We start from the raw sequence: 19269 nt of genomic DNA, 5'->3' as shown, positions 1-19269 counted from the left end.
ATCACCTTCTTTGTTGACATGATGTTCTGAAGGAGTAGTATTGTTTTCTATTGTTTTCTTTAGAGGGTTTGATTCGGTTTCACCTCTTAGTGTGTTATGGACTTGGTTATCAATGTGGATTTCTTCATCAATAGGCTCCTCCGAAGAGGATGATGAAAGTCCGAAATCGTAGATGGGTCTTGATGATGATGGTTTCTGCAGAGCATGAAATGATGAGAAGACTGGAGGAGCAGCAAAGGATGCACTGTCATCATCGAACATGAATTTCGAGGAGTGTTCTTCATTAGGATCAGCATGAAAGGCATCATGGTGAGGAGACTTTGGAGGATCGTCTGAGATGATGGTGTCTTGGTGAGTTTCTCCTGATGCAAACTCTTGGTCAGTGACTTTGTCGGAGGGAGCAACAAATGGAAGATTACTCTGAATTGCTCAATTTCTCATAGAGATGAGAGTTTCTTCAACTTGGGAACGAGTGAGCTCTGGATGCCTTATGTGAGCCCTGTTAACAAAGTCTAACCAATCTGGATCATTAGTACCTGGTCGTCCTTTACCTGAGCCAGATATCAGACCAGTTGTGGCTCTTGAAGTTGGAGGGACAACCCCAGCTTTAGAAGGATTGGGATCCGAGACGGGGATCTCAGATCATGCTTGTGTAGAAAGAGGAGGGATATCTGAGATGACTTGTGATTGTGTTCCAGGGGGTGCAAGGAACTATTTTCAACATCGGCATCACCTTGTTGGGAAGGTGAGGGTGGATTATGAGGAGACTCCCCGTGAGTGTGTTCTAGTGGTATTGAAGCTCCGAATGGTACTTTGGAAGAGTGGTCTGGGGGGGGGGGGGGGGGGTGAGTGGATGACCATAGTCGGAATGTCCTTGATAGATTCCTTTTGAGAGGAAACATCGACTTTGGATCTCTTTTGGTTTTTGGCTTGATGGGAGAATTCTTTCACTTAGCTACCTTCATTTTCTTTCCACCAGCTGAGACTAGTTTGACCACATCCGATGTGGGTTCAACAGAGACTGGGATGGACTGTGTTGGGTCATACACATTCGAGTTCTCTAAATGATATTTCAAATAAACGAACTCAAATGGTAAAGTGTCTAACATATGTTGTGGTAGTCTACGTGTGGGTCCGAAAGATGCTTGGTTCGGAAGTTTGTAAGTTTTTATAGCTTTAAAGGATAAGAATACCTCATTTGGTTCTTTGGCGATTGGAATAGGATCTTGTCTTTCTCGATACAGTTGTTGAAGTGTCACATCCCAGAACCTCGGACTTGAGATATCTTGAGGCTTCCTCTTTATTGAAAATTTCTGAAAGTCTTGCCACAAGACCTCGTTCAGATCCATACCGTTGGATCTCCCAGAGTAGATGATGTACACTACATGGAGCCAGTCCTTGCTCATCGTATCAGTGCATCCATGCTTGCCGGAGAGACCTTGAAGAATGAGTTGCATAAGGATCGTCCAAAGGCCAAGGACTGCAGATTTCTTGAATTTATTGGCCTTGAACTCTTCTGAATACCCAATGTCGTTGAAGAACGTCTGAAACTCTTCATACGTTGGTTCTTGCACGATTAAACCCTTGGGGTTTTCTGGTATCCCAATTTCTTTGAGAAAAGTTTGATTTGACACAGGCACAATATGATCACATATGATCTTGGTTTCGAGCACATCATTTTCGATTTTGATCCTTTCAAAGGCAGTGTGAAGGATCCTGAGAGGAATCTGGGGATTTTGGGTTTTTGTGAGTGGAATGGCGATAGGATGACGAGAGATGAACTTGATCATAACTCTGATGGATTCGTCATAGTCCATGGGGTCAAGTGAGAAGAATTGTGTGCTTTCACGAAGGAAGGGCTCTGTTGAAGAAGACGAGGCAAAGCCTTTAGAAGACTTCTCCTTTGGAGCAGTTTTTGCAAGTTCATGAGCAGTTTGGGAGGACGCCATTGTGCAGGTTTAGGAGCTTGAAGAACAAGTTTGCAGAGAATATTTTGGTGAAGAATATGAGAGCGTAAAAAAGAAACTGATGGGTTTTGAAATCCTTTTATAGGTTGGAGAATTGGTCGAGTTGAGAAAAAGGTGTAATGATGATACCATATTTGCAAATGGATCGCATTAAACGTGTTGCCAAAATTGGCATGTGTTTGACCTGCAATGAGGAAAGGTGCGATGGCAATACGTACGAAATGGAAAACTGTCATTTCAGTTGAAAGCATGTGCACTTTATCGAGACGTGTGCAAAAAGCATGATAATTTAGGGTTAAAGAATAATCATAAAAAAATAACTATTTGAGTCATTAAAGAAAAACGTTTCGAAAAAAAATTAATGAAAAACCTTTTGAACTTCTTTTGAAACACTGGATCTCGGAATAGGGAAGTTCCGAGATGGATTGTCATAAGATACTTCCAAGGAGAAATGAAAACACCTGTACATGATATAGAGTTCGAGATTACACAGACTCAAACTGAATATCAGAGGTAAAAGGTAAGAAGATCTTAGAGGACATGTTTTAAACAGACTTTGAGATTCCGAGACGAGAAGAGTCAGAGCTCAAACAGAGGTAAGAGATGAAGGCTTATTACCATTTTAGACTTGAATTACGAGGTGAACATCATAACATCGTTTTGAGATAAATTCCGAGATAGGATCAAAGCAAAATCCCAATGTGACTATAATTGTTATATGAACTTCAAAAGATGGAGTGAGTTGTACAACTTAAACTAGAAGAAGAGGTTAGACAAAAAGACGCGTAAAATGATCCTATATCCCGGGAGGAAATGATTCCGAGATGAAAAAGATTTTGACTTCAGAATTAATTTACTTTCCAATGTCTCCATTAGAGAGTACAAGCCTCTTGGAAGAATTGAGGATCAGGCAACATCATACCCATTTTGTTCAGAAAACATTAAATTTGGTTTCGTCTAATGCTTTAGTAAAGACATCAGCAATTTCATCGTCAGATGGAACAAAAATAAGTTCAATGTTTCCTTTTATAATATGATCTTTAATGAAATGGTACCGAATATCAATGTGCTTCGTCATGGAGTGCTGAATTGGATTGTTGGAAATCACAGTGGCACTTTGAGAGTCACAGTAGATTGGAATCTGTTGAAATCGATAACCATAGTCTAGAAGATGTGATTTCATCCAAAGAACTTGAAAAGTGCAACTAGCAGCAACAATGTATTCCGCTTCGGCTGTTGAAAGAGAAATGCAATTCTGTTTCTTAGATGACCAGCTAACCAATCTTCCACCCAAAAATTGACAGCCACCAGAGGTGCTTTTTCTGTCCAATTGAAGACCACCATAGTTTGAATCAGAGTAAGCTTGTAGGAGGAAAATCTCATTTGCTGGATACCAGATTCCTAGACTTTTTGTACCTTTGAGGTATCAGAATATTTGCTTAACTGCCAAAACATGAGACATCTTTGGACTGACCTGAAGTCTGGCACACAGACATGTAGAGAACATGATGTCAGTACGACTGTCTATTAGGCAGAGTAGCGATACAATCATTCCTATATACTTCTTTTCATCAACAACAACACTTGCTGGGTCCGAGAAGATATTGTGTCAAAAACCCATAGGAACCTTTGAAGAGGCACAGGTGTCCATTGAGTATTTCTTGAGAAGCTCAGAAATGTATTTTTCTTGGTGAATAAAGATTCATCTGTTGGTTTGCTTTACTTGGAGACCGAGGAAGAAACTTAGTTCATGATTCATGCTCATTTGGAATCGACTAACCATAAGCTTGGCAAAATCAGCAACCATTGATGAATCTGTGGATCCAAAAATGATACCGTCAACGTAGATTTGGACTAGCATGAAATGTTTTCCATTTGATATTCGAAAAAGGTTAGGGTCAAGAATTCCTATTTGAAAACTAGAACGCTTGAGAAAGTCGCAGAGAGTTTCGTACCATGCTCGAGGTTCTTGCTTGAGGCTATAAACAGCTTTTCGGAGTTTGTAGCAATAGTTCAGAAAAGAAGGATTTACAAAACCGGGAGGCTGTTGGAGATACACTTTAGTATCCAGTTCAACATTTAGAAAAGCACTTTTAACGTCCATTTGCGAAACTTTGAAGTCTTTATGAGCTGCATAAGCAAGAAAGATTCCGATGGCTTGAAGACAGGCAACAGGAGCAAAGGTCTCGTCGTAATCAAGTCCTTCAATCTGAGTAAATCTTTTGGCCACCAATCTTGCTTTGTTTCAAATGATTACTCCAGCGTTGAGATTTCCCATAAATTGGTTGGGAGGATGATCCTTTGTCCAAATATGTAATCTCGGAAGCCCTTGTGCAACTAATGATCCGATATCAATAATGGGGTTATGTTTCTCCCCCTGAACAATTTGAATTTGAGGATGATGCCCCCCCTGAACTTCTGAACCAGAGATATTTGTTTCATCTTCATTTAGAAAGTCGAAGAAGTCAACATCGCCATCTGTTGTTGGTCGGAATAGGATCAAATTCAGCAAATTGATATGCTGCATCTTGGAATCCTTCAACATTTGCTTCAAGAGAGGGAAGACCATTCTCCCCCTCAACCTGAGAAGGTTGAATCGGTTCGGAATCAAATGTAGGAAAAGTAGGGGTCGGACAAGAAACATTTTGGGAAATTTGAGTTGTAGTTGAGGATGGTCTTGATCGAGATTCCGAATCAAGAGCTATTTCTGATGGTCCGAATAGGGTTTCAAAGTCAACTTCATGAATGATTTGAGCATCCGGACATCCTGGCGATGGAGCATCGGACTCCATGATGTGGGTTGTGACATGAGTTGGGCCAGTATTCCGAACATAGTTGTCATCAAAGGCGACATCAAAACTTTCTTCAAGGACATGAGTCCGACGATTTAGAACTCGGTAAGCTTTTGATTTTGCTGAGTATCCAAGGAAGATTGCTTCATCGGCTTTAGGCTGAAATTTCATGAGCTGGTCACGATTGTTTTTGATAAAGCACCGGCAGCCAAAAACATGGAGAAATGAGATACTCGGCTTACGACCATTCATTGCTTCATACGGTGTCATGTTGAGGCGTCGATTGATGATGCTTCGATTCTGAGTGAAGCAGGCGGTGGACATGGCTTCAGCCCAAAGATAAAGTGGAAGATTTGAAAAGTTGAGCATCGATCGAGCAGCTTCAATGAGAGTTCTGTTTCTTCTTTCAACCACACTGTTTTGTTGAGGAGTTTAGGGAGCTGAGAAATTATGGTCAATGACTTTGTCGAAGAAGAATTTCTCAATGGAGACATTAATAAATTCCGAGTCATTATCAGTTCGGATCCGTCTTACCGGTAGTTTGACGAGAACTTCAATTACTTTGATGAAGTTGATAAGTTTCGAGGTTGTCTCAGATTTCAGCATGAGGAAGAAAACCCAAGTGAACCTCGTAAAATCATCCACAATCACAAGAATGTACTTTTTGTGATGTAGACTTTCTACAGTGGAAGGTCCATAAAGATCAATATGAAGGAGTTCTAATGGTTTTGAAATTGATTTTTCAATGATAACAGGATGACCTTTCTTGGATTGCTTCCCACATTCACACACAACACACAAATGATTATTTTCAAACTTGAGAAGTGGCAGACCTCTGACCATTCCACCGGAAACAAGATCATTCATATATCTGAAGTTTAAGTGAGCAAGCCTCTGATGCCATAACCAACTGACGTCAGGAACGGATTTTGAGAGTAAACAGAGTTGAGGTTTGCCAATGATTATGTTGATGTCTAGAGGATACATATTCTTGTTGCGATTCGATTTGATGAGACATCTTTCCGGTCTTTTGTCATAACATAGCTATGTTTCCTGTAGAACTCAACTCGTCGGTTGGAGTCAGTGAGTTAAGCCACACTTATCAAACTGTGCTTCAGGTCAGCTACATATGCCACATTTGAGACAGAGAAATTGCCATTGGTGAGGATGCCATAACCTCTGATCTGAAAGTTGGAGTTGTTGCCATACGTCACATAGCCAACATTTGGTGAGAGTTTGAGATCACGCAGAAAAACGTTTATGCCTCGTCATGTGCAAGGACAAGCGCTATCAATATACCATATTGTATCTTGTTCCGAAGCACATAGCGCCTGCAAAAATTAGTGAATTTTGGAGTTTTTAGGCTCCGAGTTAGATTTTGGGACATGGGCACGGGCTTTGGAATTATGTTGTGACTTAGGAGTAACAGATGTCTCGAAGGTTTTATTCTGATATCCTTTTGGAAAGAAGCAGAAAGCCATGGTCTTCTCATTGATCCAAAAATCATATTCAAGAACAGGTTGTTTGGAAACAACTTTTCTTGGACCAACAATTTTTAAAGCTGTAGGAATCACAGTGTCATTTGAAGTTGCAGTTTCCTTTTTGACATTTTTAACATTCCACTCAAATTTTTTGGTTTGAATCTTTTGAAAATTTGTGACTAACAGTGTTTTTGGCAACTCGTTCTTTGTTTGGCACTTTCGAAGGCACATTTGGTTTTGAAAGTTGTTGTTTGAAAATAGTACCAGCAGATTTAGCAATGAACATTGTAGAAACTATCCGAGAAGAGTTAGTATTCATGGGATGAGTATCAACCAACTTTTTCAAAACGGGACTAACGAACTTGTTTTGAGCTACTGAACTAGGAGTGTTAGAAATAAATCCGAGATGATGAACGCGAAATATCAAGAATGATCAAGAATCAATCACCATAATATGCAAGTAATCTGTCAAAGTTTTTGTGTATTTTGATTATGATATGAACGTACAAAGAAAACCCTAATTAGGAAAAAAGTTTTAATTAAAAGCTAACCTAATGATTATTTATAGGGAACATAAAATATTTACCAAAAATATAAAATGAATGTCTTAGAAGAGCTCGATGAAGAACTTATATTGTAAATGCACCGTAGGGAATCACAAAACGATTAACCCTAACAAGGCTTCCCTAAATAACCAAACATGCCAAATCAGTTTCAATATCTCAAATACTCAACAATCTCCCCCTAGATGATGAAACTGATGAAGATCACGATTTTCGATCTTCTTGACATGTCTCCCCCTAAATTGTGAGACTCATGAGCATATGGGGTCTTCAAAGCGAGAGAAACAAATATCGTCTTTCAAATACGAACTCCCCCTTGAATCTGCTTTCTCATAAGGAGCGAATTTGCCAATTTCCAAATAAGATGCGAGTCCAGAATTCCGATTCCAGTTTCATGAACAGCTCTGATTTTTGCTTCTAAATGATTTCAGTTTCGCTTTTGTTGGGATTTTTCGCATCCACGAAAATAGGTAACAATACCCAAAATTTTGATTTCATGCTTCCGATTTCAGTAGCCACATCCAATTTCTGATCGATTTCTCATTTTGATTTCCAGATCCAATTCCGATTTTCATTTTGATTTCTGAAAGTCCGCTTGAGAATCTGTGAAATTCCGATTGCGAATCTTTAGCCCCTCCGATGATCAACTACAAAAACAGTGTTTAAGGCTAGAACTCCGATAATCAATATTTAACTCCGAACGACTCCGAACTCTGAATCGATTGCAACCTCCGAACGCATAAACTCCGATCCCGAAAGTGTTGTAGTTGCGAATCTGATTCCTTCCGAGCATAGAACCCCGAACGCCTCCGAACGCTCGGAGCGATTCGGAGTCGAACGTCAAATTCCGATTTTGAAGATGAACTCCGATTCCGAGTCTAGATTTTGGTTGCGATGTTTGATTGCGAATGAAGACTATGAACGAACTCCGATAAATTTCCTTGAGAAATACCGATGCCAATATTGTCTGCAAATGATTTTTGAACGTGATCTATAATTCCAAAATGTAGCCTTTAAGTTTCAAGGAAATGGCATATGTCACCCAAAGTGCCGAAACTAATTGATTTTGCTCATAATTCCGAAAGTAACCCTTAAAGTTTTAATGAATTCGCAATTTTTACCCAAATTCCGAAAGTAACAACATTTTGGGAATAATTTCCGAATCTGACCCTGTGTTTGCAGTACACTGACTCTTTGCACCCCTTTTGCTGAAATGTGTCAGATAGCAGCCTTCTTTTTGTAGAATATGTCATTTTTCACCCCTTTTTCCAACTTTTTCAGCTTTTGTCATTTCCAACCATTAAAAATCAATAAAAATTGATTTCTTCAACAAAATTTCTCTTTTTTTACTCAAATTTCGTCAGCTTTCACCAGATTTTGTACCCTTTTTCATTTTTCATTTTTTTTTTGAAAAATGACAAAGCTTTTTTGAAACTTTTGGTACACATTTAAGATTCAAGATTGAAGTTGGTTTCTTGCACACCCATTTATTTGAAGAAAATCGGTCATCTTTTGAAAATAATATCCGCTTTTTAGTTGGAAATCAAAAATTTCCAAAAACTTCATTAGACCAACCAAATATTCTTTTCTCTTTTCTACAACTTCTAACATCTTTATCTGAAGAAAAATGAGAAGTGAAGTTTCTTTGAACATGTTTGACTTCAATTTTCTGCACTTTTTCACAAACTTGAGGGACTTGTACCTTTGGCATCCAAACCTTCTTCATTTTCTTCTTCTTATTCTTTCTTTCTTTTCAAGATTATGAGGCTTCAAAGATGATTTTCGGATGTGGACATGTTTATTAGATTTTAGAATCTGAACATCACAAGCCTTTGGAACACAAACTTTTGGAGTTTGGTAAATCTGAACATCTTCAATTCTTGGCTTTCTGTGAGGAATCATTCCTTCAAAAATATCATCGAAACAAGAAAAATCATTTGTTTGGGTTCCAATAGAACAAAATTTCTTCACTTTCACGATTTCAGAAGAATTTCTTTGAGATTCATCTTCAGAAATACTAAATTCGGAATGTAACACTTCTGAAAAACTTGAACTACTAGACTCCCCATCAACAAGAACATTTGGAGTCATCTTTTCTTCAGAAACATTATGAACTTCACCAAGAACACGAAGACCATCCTTTTGATTTTGAAAAACATCTTCTTTTCTTTTTCTTACTTTCTCCAATTGTTCTTCTTTTTCTTGTTCCAAATGAGTTATTATAATACAAAATTGTTCCAACACAAGATCATTTTCATCCAAAAAATTTATAATTCGTTTTTCTATATTTTTCAAATATGCATCTTTATTAATTTTTCCATCTACTAAGAGATTATACAAATCAAAGACACTTTGATAATTTTTTTATTGGACCATAAATAAGATACCAACGATCTATATTTGAAAGTCTAAATTCCGGATATGTAACTTTCAGTCCTAGTTCTTTAATTGAAGATAACAACTTTGAAACTGAAGAGTTCATCATATCTCCAACCAGAAATAAAACTCAAAGAGAGAGAAAATGGATATGAGATGGTTTTTAGAGAGATAAAAAAAGATCTGAACAGAAAGATGATAATAAACACAAAATTCTTCTTCAATTTCTCTTTCAAAACACGAATCAAGAACAAATCAGATGATAGAATGAGTAGAAGATAACAGATTTGAACAAGGTTTTGCAATAATACGATATATTTTACTTTTTCTTTTCAGAAAACTTACAAAACTTGAAGAACAAGGTGAGATTCATGATAAAATATCGCCATAAACAAGATCGATTCTTGAATAATCGCTAAGATCTACAAGAACCCGCTATGATACCACTTGTTAGAAACAAATCCGAGATGACGAACGCGGAATATCAAGAACAATCAATAATCAATCACCATAATATGAAAGTAATCTGTCAAAGGTTTTGTGTATTTTGATTATGATATGAACGTACAAAGACAACCCTAATCACGAAAAAGCTTTTATCAAAAGCTAACCTAATGATTATTTATAGGGAACATAAAATATTTACCAAAAATATAAAACCAATGCCTTAGAAGAGCTCGATGAAGAACTTCTACTATAAAGCCACCGTAGGGAATCAGAAAACGATTAACCCTAACAAGCCTTCCCTAAATAACCAAACATGCCAAATCAGTTTCAATATCTCAAATACTCAACAAGGAGGATTAGAAGGCCTCTTAAGAATCTTAACAGGAGCAAAGGTGTTGTGGTTCCTAGTGGATGGGCTCATAGTCCAATATATTTTCTTCTTAGAATTCTCAATGAATCTGGAGTCATGCCTTGACCTAATTTCCTTTTTAAGGGAATTTTTGGCTTCTCTCTTAGGATCGAGGATATCTTTCCTATTTAACGCTGGTTTCTTCATGGAGTCGGATGATAACTTGGAAGATTGGCCTGCATATGGTTGTTAAACTCAGGCTTGATTGGCACTAAGGTTGTTTTTGAAATCACTTGAGAATTAGAAACACAAGAGCCAGATGAATAATCTACTAAGATTTCTTCTTCTACGTCAATATCGAAAGATGCCCAGACAAAATTCGATTTATCCGAGTCAGGTCCAGTTGTCTTCGGAATTATTTCCTCAACAAAACAATTGTTAGGAGGACTGTGGTTCGGAACTTATACTACTGTATGGGTGATGCTGGGAAGGATTCCGAGGTCTGATTCAAGTCCAGGGGTATCAGAGGTGGAAGAGGCGTGGAATCAGGACACTAGACAACTATGGGTTGAAACTCGGGAATCAGAGAAGAATATCGGTCCAAGGTCTCAGGAAGGGGTGACAATGGTGAGACAGGGGTATCCGAATATGTGTGGTTCGGAACATTTCCCATAAAAGTTAGATCTTGTAACTCCTTCAAAGGACGAGCAATTGGTTTCGGAAACTCGCTTCCGAGACCAAGTGCTTTGGACCAAGGATGACGAAAATTATAAGTCATCCGTTCAGTGGCTTCAAGAATGTCTATGACATGATGTAAGGCATCAGTTTTGGCATTCAGACGTTTGTTATCAGTAATTTAAACATTCCTTTCAAAATAAGTGATTTCACATTTGTCTTTAAGAATGATACATTCATCTTGTGACCTTACAAGTTCACTCTCTAACGACTCTATTTTAAGCTTCCTATCCTCGAAACGTAACTTAAAACGACTCCATTCACTTTCCATCTTCTCAGTTGCGTCTATGGCATACTCATAGGCTTTATAGATGATGTTCATATATGGTTGGATCTGGGTTAGATATGGTTAAAAAAGAGATAAATCAAAGTTATTATCACTAATCATAGATTTTACATGTTGAACGATGCTTCGACCTGGTGGATCATTTGTTGCCATGTAGCATAAATTGGGTTCAACATCTTCATCATCTCCTTCTGATCCAGATGACCAGTAGCCTTCATCGCATTCGATTGTCTGTCTAGCCATAAGACACATGTTTCTTCCAGAACTCATATCATCTTCATCTCCAGATGACCAATATCCTTCCACATCTCTTGACTCAATGATGACAAATCCTCTTTCAATTGCAGCCATTTCTCGGGCTCGGCAAGCATAGTAAGCAGAGTCCTCGATCTTTGGTTTCTGTGTGACTTCAGCCATACAATCCTTGGCAAAATGATTTCCATGACCACACTTGTGACACACGACCTTTGGCTTGTTTGACTTCGGAATCTCACGAGATTCCGAGGAGTGACTTGGTGTCGAGATGTTAGACTTGTATCCAGGTGGATTTTCTGATGGTTTGGGAAATGGTTGGGGATTATTTTTATGAGGAGCTTGGAAACAATTTTGGTATGGTTTGTGAGTGGGGTTCCATGGTCGCTTGCATTTCATGGATAGTAAGGAAAACTCTTGTTGAAAGAGAAGTTCGGAGTCCATCGCTTCAGGATTGAGGTCTCCACCAAACTGATAGTTAGAATTAGCAAGAACATGTAAAGTTGGTGGAGAGGTTTGAATAGGTGGTACAACAGTTTTGAAAGGGTCTGAAACATAAGGGTTCGAGACTTAAGGATCAAAAAAACTAACACGAGCTAGAGGACCTCCTGAGAGTTCTGTCAATTTTTGAGCAACATTTGACTCATGTACCTGAAGCTCATCAAATAGTTGGTAAATCTTCAGCTTCTTCAGTGATCCATTAATCTGAAGACACGATTTCACATTTCCCCATCCTTTACCAAGACTATTGATGAACTTGAGATTGTATTCAAGCGTAGTTCGGACAATCCCATGAGCTGTCATGTTGTTGGCGACGATTCAGTATCTGTTGGAAGCCGAGGCAACTGATTCACCTGGAGTTGTGGTGAAAGTATCGAACTTGTTCACGACCGAAGTCAACCGCTTATCCTTCATGTTTTCTGATCCCTCAAACAGGTCTTGGAGAGTGTCTCAAACCTCTTTAGCATATTTGCACAACTTACTGTGCTCAAAGAGAGAAAGAGGAACACCAAACACCATCTCGGAAAATGCAACTTGGTATGCATGCAGTTTCTCTATGTCGGCAGCAGTAAGAGGTGCCTGACGCTGTTCATCTTAGCCCAAGAGAGTTGCAGCAACATCTCTTATGATTTGTCTGACCAAAACATGTGGAACTTCTTTTACGGATCTCCATATTTCTTCACCTTTTTCCTTACCAAGTAAGAACCTTTCCATTGTGACTCTCCAGTGATCATACTCTTCAACAACTAGCAGTGGGGCACGAGAAGGACAACCCACACTATTTGCTATTTGCATTGAATACATTTTTTGAGAATTAGGAGCAGCCATTGAAGTTAAGATATTAGAGCAGAAGTGGTATATAGAAGAACTTTTATCCTTAACACAGAAATGACTGAAATACCAAGGTAATTTCAAATCAACTATAATCTGTTCTTATGGATTCAAAGTACAACTACTCAAGCTCGGATACCAATTGTGAGAACAAATAATAAATACGCAAGGATAAGGTTTGAAAACTCAAACCTTGAGTTAATCTTTAAGATCAACATCTGCTCTTAATCAAAGTTCCCGTCGAATATGGTAATACTAGTTAGGACTTGAAGAAGATATTCAAAAAAGTATTCAAGATAATAAATGAAGAAAACTTATAGTGTAATCAATGAAAAGATATTTGAGGAACAATAAGAATGTTGTGAAAGAACTTTGACTTGAAGGAAAAATGAAAATGACGTGAAGAGAATATTTGCTATTCCTTAGTGTAAAACTTGAATTGTTCACTTGCTCATTAATGGTGAAAATGTTCACTCCCTATATAGTGGAGGAGGAACATGGTACAAACTGAGAAACACTTCTAGGACTGGATAACACTTAGTGTTTGACAAACTAATATTTAAAAGACACATAAAGAAATGTCCTGTAAAGTGTTACATCAAAAAATACGACAAAATACATTGAATGCTAGATCAGACTGCTAATCTCGGAATTGCCCTTCATCTCAGAATGATCTTCATCTCAGAACATCTACTCATCTCGTACTCAACTGACATCGGAAGTTGAGTAATTGCTAGAGGTTCACTTTTCATGTTTCAACAGAAGTGTTTATGAAGATTGTGAGTATCTAGTATTGTGGAGGTTTTTAGGAAAATTTAGACACAAATACATGCGTTGCGGTCTTGATGTAATGGAGAAGCTCAAAATGGACTATCTTGTGTGATGTTGGTAGCTAGGGTTTTGATATGATAATAAGAAAATGAGTTTTTCTTTAGGGGAAAGCAAAAGGCAAGTGTGGGGTATTTTGATAGTGTCATATTTATACATATTTTTAGGAATTATTGTAATACATTTTAAGTTATAATTTGGTTAATTGCAAAGATATTTGGGACTTATTGAGTTGAATTACATTTTGCAGCCAAATATGACATTCTTGAGGAAAATGGACCAAAATAGACAAAAGTTGGAACCTGGAAGACTGGAGCTGAGCGTGGAGCTTAAAAGAGAAGAAAATTGAGTCAAATAGAGTCTCATGACGTGAGCTATTACTGCTCACGACGTGTGAATGAAGATTCGAGAAGATAACTATGCGGAATGCAGTTTCCTTGCCGAACACGAATTGTACTAAGCTCACGACGTGAGGCGCGATATTTGGAAGCTTTAAATACTCCTTCACCTATCGACTTTTAAGAGGTTGGATCTGGTTTTCTGGAGTGATAATCGATTTTAGAGGTCACAGGTCTACGAAAAATAACCCTTTGGAAGAAAGAACACTTGGAGATTCAAGATTTGAAGATTACACATCATATTCAGTTTGCATTAGATTAACAATGTCGAATTCTTATGTTTTTGTGTGCTTATTTTTTCTTCTATGAATAGTTGATCATTAGACTTTCGTTTAGTATAGATGAACCCTAATACTATGTGTTAGTTTCTATGCGTATATTTGGATTTTATGAAGCTCGTTAATGGGTGTGTTTGATTATCAGTACCTAATATGTTAAAGTTTGCATCGTTGTTGCTCTGATTCAAGTTAAGTGTAGTTTAATGACCAATTGAATCACATGAACTTGTTTACCTAGTAGTTTATGATCATTTAATTGCTAGAGCTAGGATTAGTCACATCTTAAATTAAGTAATTAAGGTAACAACTTTAGCTGTGTTGGAGAACATAAATTGATCATAATTGTATTTAGTTAATTATCTTGATCATAGATAATTATCTAGATACATCTTACATAGCCCAATTATCATTAATAATCAATTTTGTGTTTGCTTGTGTATGAACCTGAACATTCCAACCGATGCCCTTTGCATAAAGATTTCCTCAATCCATAACTTATTGAAACGAGGATCTTGCACATATACACTAACGATTCTCAACGCGAGTCTCAACCAAAATCCAACTTGATACATAACCCATAATCGGAGATCTAAGGACTTGAACAATCCATTTCACTTGAAATCTTCTGATTCACGACAACCATTCAGTAAATCGGGATATAAGAATGCCCAAACCACCGCTGAGACTTCCATCCTTACACCTGGTCTAGCCACCAGGTTCTCTAAAATTCTAACTGATAAGGCTACCCTAGCCTATACACTACACTATGTCGCTCCCTAGCCACATAATCAACCTACTAGATTCATAATCCAATCCCTTGACCCAACCAGTCTCTAACACGTCACACCTGCATAGCCATAAACACACGGGCCTCGCCCATGGGTCCTACCCCATCAAGAGCTACACAGGCCTAACCTCAACTCGCCTCCGACCTCAATGGTCCTTTTCTCACGCCACAAAGAATCTCCCCCTGACCCATCTGTCCACCTTGCTCTACGCACGAGCTAACCCTTCTCTAAATTCACGACCATCCCAACAATGGTCTACCACAATGTGATGAATTCTACGATCCCATTGCACACTAAAAACACTTCTAACTCGCCATGGTTACCACCCATGGTCTTACCACGCCTATGTCATTTCAACCCCAATCAGCTTGAGCCGAAATCACATCCAACTGAATTCCAATCAGGTGTTCGGGTCATGCTTCGAACTCTAAAGCCTTCATCATACAAGAATAGACAAGCCTGTTATACCTTTCAAAGAAGACGCCGACCAGTTATTGGAAGTTTCCTGATCTCCCAACTTACACAACTTCTATCCAGACGGCCACTTGGGTCGTCTCTCCTCCTGACTGGGATGTGAAACTTACCCTAGTTCCATACCCGATTCAGCTCCCGTAATTCTGAATGATTCTCCCCCACTTGGATTTGTCGAAGCTCTCCCATCCCCCATTAATGAACTCGCAACCCATCTTATCTTCATATAACACGAGCCGACTATGACCTGCGCTTACTAAAACTAGTGTTCCATTATTATCCAATCACGATGATCGCCCAACTCTTGAAATCCAGATGGATACTCCCTGAAATCTTAGCAAGCCCAATAACCCCAATCGATTCCCATGATACAACACCAAACCCTAAAGTCCTTTATGTTGGTGACTAAAGATCATAACCCTTGCTCTGAACTGGCGAATCTTCACCCCAACTTCCCGTTCTCAAAATAATCTCTGAATTCTAACCATCTACAATCCTTGCGAAAATAAAATTCCCCCGTCACTTTCAATGACCAAACAACTTATACGACTTCCACCACCATCTTCTGGCTACCGCTCCTTCCCTAGAAATATTAGTGATTGAACCCAAATGTTCTTACATGGACAACCATCGATCATACAAGAACAAATGCTAACATGACTGAACTCTGACTTCATTGGAGAAATAACCAGCTAATCAGACCATAAACCTTCCATACGATACCCCTGAATTGACCCCACCAACGAATCGGAACAACAACCCAACAAACTGAAACCCTCTCAGCAAGATACGACTCACTAATGACTCTTGGCATGCAAAAAGGCGTAGAACAATTCTTGATGATATAACCCAGACAATAATAGAGAACCAAACCATAGATAATGCTTACCCAAACCAATACAAAAATTCCAAAGCAATATAAATCCTGATAATAATCAAGAAGGAAGCAAAAGATAGCATACCCGCAATAGCACCTGATGGGACCCTAGTGTCCCCTGACTAACACTGCAATACTCGGCTCCCCACAGTTGGGTTTCCTACTTAACCCTCATGACCATCAGAGATCTTCAAAGTAACCAGAGAAGGTGCACTCACTGCTCCACCCCTCAACATCGAACAGTCAGCCTTCTTATGGCCCACTTGGTTGCAGTGAAAACATAATGGGCTTGCCCACTGAGGACAGTCCCGACTGACATGGCCAACCCTTCCACACTTGCAGCAGCCCATGCCCCTAGAATGACAAACCCCATCGTGTTGCTTCCTGCACGTGTTGCACTGACACCGACCCTGCTGGCCCCTCAGTTGTTGATCTGAAGTCGTAGGTCTCTTCGCAAGACCCTCAACTACCTACACATGCTCTGGCCCCCTCTTCCCCATGAGCTCCAAATCAATCTCCTACTCCTGAGTTACCCCGACCATCCCATCATCCGTATGAACAACCAAGGTCCAACTCCCGATGTGACAACCGGCAAACTTTTGGTCAAGTCAAAGTCAAGTCAAGGTCAACAGGTCAACTGGTCAACTCAACTAGTGCTAATATGTTAGGGATTACTTTATGTTTACTAATGTATGACTCTAAATCTTAATGAAAAGTAACACTGGAAAGTTTCAAATGTTCAAAATTCTAAACCCTAATCAGATTGAGGGAAGTAACAACTCTATAAAACATTATTACGTGCCCTTCGGGGGTGTATAACACTCAAAATAGAATGTAACTACGTCTAAGGACCTTGCACTACGAAGAAAAACATTAATAAAGGACCCCGGCAAGGTCTCTCTCAATCTCTCCCACTGTATCTCTCTCTCGCAAATCTCTCCAAGTATGTGAAACCTCTCCCAAATCTCTCAAAGTATGTGAAATCTCTCCAAGTATGTGAAATCTCTCCCAAATCTCTCCAAGTATGTGAAATATCTCCCAAATCTCTCCAAGTATGTGAAATCTCTCCCAAATCTCTCCAAGTATGTGAAATCTCTCCCAAATCTCTCTAAGAATGTGAAATCTCTCCCAAATCTCTCTATGTACCTTCCTCAGTCGAAAACAGCTCAAAACCTAACGAGAAAACCCAAAAGGACCTTCTTGGTTCGGAACCCTCTTGGTCCGGAACCCTCTTGGTCCGAAACCTTCTTAGTCCAGAACCTTCTTAGGCCGGAACCCCTCTCTACTTCGGAACTTCTGATGGATTCTGGAATGCTCTAGTTGCTTCGGACAATCTCGCAAGCCCGGAAGGTTGACTCCGGAATAAGCCTCTCATCCGGAAGAACAAGACCCGCTTCAGAAATTCAACTCGGCTTCGGAACCCTCCGGTCCGGACTGCTGGTTTCATTCCGGATCTTGCATGTTCCTTCGGAATCCGAGAAAAACACTCTGGAATTTGATAAATGACTCCGGATCTTTGATAATGGCTCCGGAACTTAGGAATTGACTTCGGACCCTCACAGGAACAAGACTCCACTCCGGATTTTTGTCCGTTTCGGACTTTTTCTTCATTTTAAGGCATTTTAACGTCTGGAATTCCTCCAAACTCGTAATTTTCATATCTTAAACCCCTTAAACCCCCATTTTATGCCAAAATTGATTATTTTAAACATATTTATATAAAATAATATCCAAGATTTTAAAGGGATTCTAAGTAGATAAAGAGGTTGACTTTATGATGTGATGCAAATCCGTCATTTCCCATGCAAATCTCAGTAAAACATGTATTAACCAAAGAGAACTAAGCCTTGTACACCAGTCCTCCAAGCAAATGTCAAGTCACCCCTTATCCTTCCCATTTAGATACATAAGTTACTCTCCCATTTCCCTACTTCTAATATTCACATTCAGAAGGCTCCTAAGAATACTCTCAACTCCTTCAAGCTCCAAGTTTCATCCCTTCAAAGAAAATTCCCAGATTTTTGTAAGTGTTCATCTTCTTTAACTAGTGATTCTCCACCTTAATCTTAAGATTTTATTATATTTACACATAAAATTTTCTTAGGATTTTCTAAAGTTCAAAGAAACTTCCAAGTGTTGGAACTTGGAAACTCCTTACATCTCTTCAAATCACCCAGCAAACTAAACCAAGGTGAGCTTCATACCCCATCTTTTTCTAAGTTTTATTGTTTTTGGGGGAGAGTACAAGTCAACTCCTGTTCTAAATTCTTGAATAATTGCATGTGTATGTATGTTAAATGGGTGTATTAAAATATTATTATTTCAAGATGACTTTTCATGCACGTGAGATTTCACAAACCTCATGAAGTTGGGAGTATATTTTAATCACCACATAAAGGATATTCTATTTACAAAAGGAGCCTCCCAAATTTTTGAGTATGTCCAGCATATCCCCCTTTTATCCATGGCTTCTTGTCTAGAAGTAAAAGTTGTTGAAATATATCTTGATATGTTGACACTGTGGCTATAATTCTTTTGAAAAATTGGAACTTTATGTCATATTAGTGACTTTTTACAAACTATTAGTGATTATTTATAAATATTTGAGATAAATAATTTCACCAAGAAAATTTACAAATAGAGCCTTTATGACAGAAAAATTTGCATGTCATAAAGCTGCTGTCATAACTTCACACAAGTCCTAGTTTACACAAATCATAACTTGACACCTTCCGACAAATGGGGTCTCACTTAGTAAATATTAAAGGGAAGAGCCATTTTTCCGACTTCTCTAATATTAGGTCGATTGATAAATATGCAAAGCAGATTATTTTCAACAAACTAAACGTAACGAAACGAAACGAAATATCTAGTCAACGAGTACAACTACTATTATTTAATTAGTAAATAATGGGTTTCACGATTGTTCAAAAATCTGTTAGTATTCTAGTCAGACAAATCTTCACAGTACATATATCTATATAAATAGTGTACGCCTAAAGTCCTCTAAGAGTTATAACCACAGTCTCCTGGAGGGGGAACGAGAATT

Source organism: Lactuca virosa, chromosome 4 (assembly GCF_052849685.1).
Source record: "Lactuca virosa cultivar CGN04683 chromosome 4, Lactuca_virosa_CGN04683_v6, whole genome shotgun sequence".
NCBI lineage: Eukaryota > Viridiplantae > Streptophyta > Magnoliopsida > Asterales > Asteraceae > Lactuca > Lactuca virosa.
The sequence above is the reverse complement of the archived record's forward strand: the minus strand, read 5'-3'. Positions refer to the sequence as shown.